Here is a 7,178-nt window from a genome sequence, read left to right on the forward strand (position 1 = left end):
TTTTGTATGTTTTACCTGCTTCTGTGTACTTTTTTTCCGCCATTCTTCAATTGCAAACGGTCCCGCCCCGTCTTGTTGTCCAGGTGTGTTTAAAGTGAAATAATTTAACACATTGGAATTCACCCAATCTTAAATTCCCCCACTGACAACGATGGCGAACGAGGCGAAAATAATACTGTTGAGGAGGCGAATATTTCCTTGTATACAATATTTGCTTCGTAAAATATTGAACTTACAAAAAACAAGTCAAATAGTATTTTTTAATCCATAATAGATTGAATTATTTCATATTCATAAACATCATTCTTGAATAGGATGAGTATTCTTCACCACGAATGTAACATGTACATTTCAAATCAATCAACATGTACAATTCAAAATGTTGGTCGATATTTTGGCCGCTATGTAGTTTGTTAATTGCTTCCACTAGTGTTCCTCTTTTTACGATCTTGTGCGGTGAAAGTTTAGAATGTCACATAGTTCATATTTAGTAAAGCAGGAACCAGACAGGGCTTTCATCAAAGAAGATCGGGTACACGAAAACTTTGTTATATTTTTTTTTATTATTCTTGCAATTTAATATTGCTTCAATATATTCAATTTATTATTTTTTCTTGAAAATGAATTGAAAGTAATACTATTTTTTTTTTCGGGGGGGGGGGGGGTGTCTTTTACAGTTTAATCTCCATTATGTTCTGTTTATCATATTTGCCATTAAAATGAAAATCAAGTTATACATTGACTTAGTTTATTGTACATTAGAATAAAAAAATGCATAATGGCAGGCATGACAACTGTCTTGACCCTTTTTTGTGAGATCTTGTTAGATCAATACTGTTATAGAACTATTTTAACAAGATCTTGGACTTTCCGTTGGACGTAGCTATCTATTTCTTGGGTCAAAACAAGTTGAAAATGACGCAGTTTCAAGCGAAATATGCACCAATTGCGTAGTCTTAGCTCAAAAGGCAGACAAATCTTGTTGATTTCAAAGAGCAATGGCTGAGTAGCCAGCAATGAAATAGACAGGCCTACATCACATTGCTGTTTGACACATCTACCCAAAGTCCAAGCTCTTGTTAAAATGGTTCTAAATTAATTAATTTACAAGCCAATAAAGTTTGTAAATTTCGAAGTGTTAATAAAAGATATGTGATAAACAGTTGATAAATGTTATCAACTTAAAAGTTACATTTATTTACGTTATCAATATCAATCCCACATATCTTATTACGGAATATAAACGAATATTTTAGTATCTGAAAATTACAAACCCACGGAAAAGTTAGTAGTGGATTAAGGTAAAAGAGTAAGAAGCGCTGTGTTTATAAGTTATTTGGTAATAAAGCAGTTCTACTTCCGCTTTCTTCCTCACTTCCGTTTAATTTTACATCGTTTCCGAGGTGTATTAACAGTGAATTCACAATCGTCACTGTCGTGTGATTTTTTAAAGACTGTTTCTCAAAGTGTACAGATTTTTTAAATGCTGAGGAAAACCAAAAAACCACGGAGCTTTTGGCGGGAATTTCTTTCACTCTTTGTTCCTGAAGGATAACCTGATACTTGGCGACTTTGCTTTTATTTTATACAAGGTATGACATGAATTCGCCCGCACAAGTTTGCAGTGAATCGTGTAGGTAATTGCTTCAACATACTTCTTTTCCTTTTCTTTTTTCTTTGAAAAAATATTTTGCAAATATGATTAAGTTAAACCCTTTTTGTTGAAGCTTGACTGATGAAAAAATTGAGCAGTTAGTGCGTTGTTGAAGCACTGCGTTCTGTATTTTGGTGGAATTTGCATCATCTAGCGTACATACATGTAGCACCGGCATTTGGCTATGGGTTAGAAGTACGATATCATGTTCCCCAGAATCAGTGGTGTAAAAAGATTCGTCTTTAAAACCTTCTCCAAATCCTAGCCCCATGTATTCCGGTTTAGGACCATATATATGTCGATAGTCTGGAAACGAAACCAAATTGTCCATAACACTGTCGCACTTTATTTAATATTTAAACATCTGAGACATTTTCTTCTTTTCATGCACCAGAAGCAGCGATAAACATACTGAGCTTGTAACTACCGGGTCGAAGTGGCCGCACGTAAAATTTGACAATGTCCTGTCTGAATTTTTCTGTTGCTACGCAAATTTTGTACTCTTTGCTTTTTTCTTCTTTTTTAAAAGTTATCGATGCATTTACAATCTCATCAGAATTTAAGTTTTGTATTTCTATACAATTTTTCTTTCCATGTGTATTATTGCGTCCTTATGAGAACGAGGGAAAACTCCGAAGTAGACGGAAGCTTCATCTAGTTAGACCGATTTAATAAATTTTTCGAGATCCACAGGTTTATTTAGAAGCTGACATGATTCGCTAGAGGCCAAATCGGTGTTCGTGTATTGCAGGTGCGTGCTTATAAAATACTCTGGGTCCATAAGGAAGTAGAAGTCTTCGCGCCAGTGAAAAGACTTGCCATTGATATAACCAGCATCCCACGTACAATCCAGTAACCGTCATTCCCCTTTATCAAATACTAGTACGGCGTTTCATGCATGATTAGTTTCCGTAATGGAAAGGTCCAATTTTTACTATGTTTTTTTTTTTTACTGAATCCCTTTGCATATCCGTTGATTATAACATTAACAGGGACGTTGGCACATCTTTTACACGATAAAATATTTAGATTTTTCAATAATTAAAAACACCCACAAACAAAAGCAATTGTGATTTAACGTATTTGTGATTTTTATTTTTGGGGGGGGGGGGGGGTGGTTGTTCTGTTAATATTTATGTTATTTTGTAAATTCGGTTCGATTTAATTTTGACTCTGATCCTTTTACTTAGTTTTTTTATCAGAAACAATTCTTTAAAGGACAGGTTCATTATCCGTACCATTTTGTTTGTACTTGGATCAAACAAGGCTCTCATGTACAATGTACATGTACATTTAATATTATTGATCTAAAATTCGACTTCGTTAACTCATACCAAATTCGTTATTATACCGACACAGACTTTCAAAGAGATTGCTATATCTAGAACAAACTCTGGAACCGTTCAGGGACATAATCAGAGTCATACGATTTCTTGTTGCCTCTCCCCATGTATCAGTCAACATCATCACATATATACATGTACTAACTGTATGCCAAAAAAAAAATATCATTTTAATGCAGGTAGTTTTCAAGCACCACTGTTTACTCAATAAAATTTACCGATCAAATGCATTTACACAGTTGTTGCTTGGCTCAATTTAGTTTAATTTAATCAAACCTCCATGAAACACTATCGAAGAGGAGAAAAATTAGTAAGGATGTTGTTTACTCATGGCTTGAGTTGTCAAATTTGGATCTTAAAGTTCAATGTCATGAGTAAAATTTGTTCTAAACACAAAAGTTGTTTATAAAATTAATTATTATTGATATAACATTCAGTACTTTTATCTTATTATGGAATAAGTCTCAAACAAAAATTGGACGTATAGCAAACAGAGGAAATTCAGAATAAATATTGCAGATTTGTTATCCGCTGAAATAGTTTTGGTAGTACTGATCATTAAAACTAAATATTTTAAATCTGAATCAATGTAATTTTGCATGTTTTCTGTTGGTTTTATCTCTTTTAATCATTAACATAATCGTATGGCACGCAATTAATTTTTTTTTTAAAAATGCTACAAATGATAAAGACACCATATTCCAACATTTGATCATTGCATTGGCCTCATAAACCTTTTATGCCAGCAGAATATGGTCAATATAAGTAATTAAAAACTATAAAAATTTTGTAAATCATTGAATCTTTTGTTAAATTGAATCAAAATGGTCTAGTATTTGACAACTTATAGAGGAAATTCGGACTGAAATATTTTTAAAAATTATATCTGAAAACCTTATGTTTTTTATCTATTTAGTGTCACTGCCATTCACAGACTGTATTTCATTTTTCGAATAGTGTAATTATTTGTACCAATTTCATGATTAAAAAAATCTCAGTCGTGGTATACAATTTTTAGAGATTATATATTCTTAATTGTTCAAAAAAATTTCAATGACCATTAGCTCAAAAAGTAGGTCATTGACCTACTTTTTGAAAGTGAAAAAAAAACCATTGCAGTTAAATGTCTATATCTTTATTATCATCAGTGGATTTTTTTCTGAGTAAACGTCATCCTTAAAGTATGATATAAATGTATGGCTATGAATTCTTTAAGCTCCCTTAGAACGTTGTATACATGTATGTTATACTCTAGTAAAGGAGGCTTGATGGTTGTTTTTTAGACTGTGTTAATCTTTAAGAAGAAGAGCTCTGTATGATGGTTAAGGGAAATACTCTATCGATTTGTTCTGCACTTACGTAAATTAATAATCTATGATATTTTTGATGTTACTATGAATGATTACTTTGTACACGATTGTCTCAAAGTTTATAGCGTTTCTATTTTAGATGATCTGATTTATCTATGAATATTAAAGGAGTGTTTTGGGTTTTATTTGAAAAATCAGAAATCTTAATTTCTCAGAAAAACTTTTTCTGCTAAATTTCATGCAAACTGAGCTATACAGAAAAAAGATGATATTGCTTATCTTCTTATAAATTCACCCATGTCGTGTATAATTTAATCTTACTTCCCGAGTACGAGAAAAATCAGTGATGCAATCAGATTGTTAAGTGGGTTAATGATTCATGACTTTTATTAGCCCCACAATATCGAGAAATGTGTCTTTAGAATTCCAAAACAGATAATATACCTCTTGTAGTGATTCAACTGTTAAAATGATATATAGATTATATACATGTTTTTAAATTCAACCCCATTGTAGTATTTTCAAAACAAGAAATTTAAAGCCATCTTACTGTTTATATCACGTATCTTTAAATGTATTTTGAACAGTTTGTTAAAACGGTTGACTTTAGGGCCCTGTTTGAGAAAGGAACTTACGACTTTCGTCTAAATCTACTGATATCAATTATTCATCTGCTATCCAACTGTTTTACTTGAATAGCATTTAATTGTACCAACTGAGATTAAGATCATTACTGGTATTAGTAAATATTTTGTGTGAACTTTGCTCATGAAGAAGTGAAACATCATTAATTGTACTAACATAGATTAAGATCATTGGTATTACTACAAATCATTTTTGTATGAAATAAGCTCATTGCGAAAATTATATTGACACTAAAACATTACTTTGTCGCAATTTTTTTTAATGCATTTTATATTTTTTTAAATTTTTTATTTTATATAAAGAATTTCTTTATTTATTTAATGTGTATGTGAAAAAAAATTAACACCGAGTATCATTAAAATCTTATCTGCCCACAGTTTCATCTTGAATATGACCGTCTTAATTCAAAAGAGATAACTTGGTTCGGATGAATATGAAGCTTTTGATCGTCATTTAATCGCACTTTAAAGGATAAAATTACAGGAAGTATGCAGCATCATATAACATTTCTCAAAAGTCTACAGTACCGTCAACGCGGATCCCGTGTTTTCCGCGCTCCCCGCGGTCCAAATTGCAACGCGGTTTAAACACCTGTCTCAGGTAAAAACCGCGTGCCCCCGCGGTTCAATCACCCATAATGACAACACCCCCGCGGTTTGAACGATCGATTACAGGTGTTAAAAAGTATCGAAAAGGAACACGAGTTATCTCCCTCGATTAAAAAAAATATAACATGCATTAAACATAAATGTAAGTTAACAAATGCATAAAGATAATCATGATCCTTTTATAGAAAAACACATATTTTGAAGGTGAATATTTTTTTTTAATATTCGCTGTTTATTTGGTAATACTGGGGTAATATTTGAATTCTAATTATTTAAAGCTGTTATCTGTACAATCCAAGGTGAAATGAGCCATGCCCGCAGGTGGTTGAAAAATCATGCTTTACTAACTTATTGATATACATGTATCGTTATACGATTAAATTAAATTTTAAAATCTAACCAAAAAAATGTAAAATTAATAAGACATTTACTTAAATTAAATAATTTATTTTATAAATATTCAGGTATGTATATTTTTATTCTCAATATCATTTTATCTTTTTATCCTATCAAACCTTTCAAAATTCATTAAAATTTTAAAAGTGGTTTAATCGCTCATATTTCGGAAAATCACGTCCTTATAATTGCTGTAACAAGCGTCATTGGTTTGATAAAAAATTTATAATTTGTTCGGAAAATTGATTTCAACCAGCTCTGTAGACCGACTAGTTGTAGCCTTATAAAAACACATGTTCACACTTAAATTTTCAAAGGAAAATCAGTTCTCCTCATTAAAACACAAAGGAAAAAGGTACTCATAATTAAAATTGTATGATTTTTCACATCGCACATGGGAAGTTGTACATGTTATTAAATGCATACGTCTCGAGTTACTTTTAAAAAATTCAAATACCAACTATATTTGTACACATTTACTTTACTGTGTATATTAATTATAAGTCGCGATCAATTCCTGTGTATAGTGATTAACAAACCTAAGTTAGAAAACGACATGCTCTAGGGGTTTTCACACCTATTCAACACAAAAGAAAATCTCCAAATTGCGTACGGCTTCGTCTCACCGTACAACTATCTTACAGAGGAGGCTTCTTGATTGAGTGTCGCCGATCTTGATTTTATCTACGATCTTTATGTGAGAGAGAGAGAGAGAGAGAGAGAGAGAGGGTTATGCTCTTTAGCCCCCCCCCTTCCCCCACGACGCAACTGCATTCATTTGAAATAAACTAATTTTAAAATTTCCTAAGTTTAGTATTCATAAAAGAATAGGGACCGTATACATTGTGATTGAATCCATCATGCAGTTTCAGTCTGAGTCCACGTGCTTCACCTGTCAATCAAATCAGCCCGCGAGCTGCACCATGTGCTCCTTCACAGTTTTTTTGTATTAGTTTTCAGGTAAAGGAAAAAAGAAGTTTGTCTAACAATAAAAATTTAACACTGTTTTAATGATGTTTAATTTAATGCTTGACATTGTGTTTGTGAAGTTTAGTTCGTATACAACGTTATTTAAAAAGAAAATTAATTCTCTCTCTTTCTTTTCGTGGGAAGAGACATGTTAAACACCTTTTACAGTTTAAGAAGGCAGTAAGATGAAACAATAATATATTGTTACTGTTAGATAACTGTTAGATAAATTGTTTGATATACGGGTAGAATT

The 7,178-nt window shown here is 31.9% G+C and overlaps 1 pseudogene; it reads right to left on the minus strand.

Annotated features, from left to right (window-relative positions):
• Nucleotides 1-1,325: 1,325 nt before the first annotated feature.
• LOC128176849 (uncharacterized) lies at nt 1,326-3,134 on the minus strand (annotated as a pseudogene).
• Between the last annotated feature and the right edge of the window lie 4,044 nt (nt 3,135-7,178).

Source organism: Crassostrea angulata, chromosome 3, assembly GCF_025612915.1.
Source record: "Crassostrea angulata isolate pt1a10 chromosome 3, ASM2561291v2, whole genome shotgun sequence".
Classification (NCBI taxonomy): domain Eukaryota; kingdom Metazoa; phylum Mollusca; class Bivalvia; order Ostreida; family Ostreidae; genus Magallana; species Magallana angulata.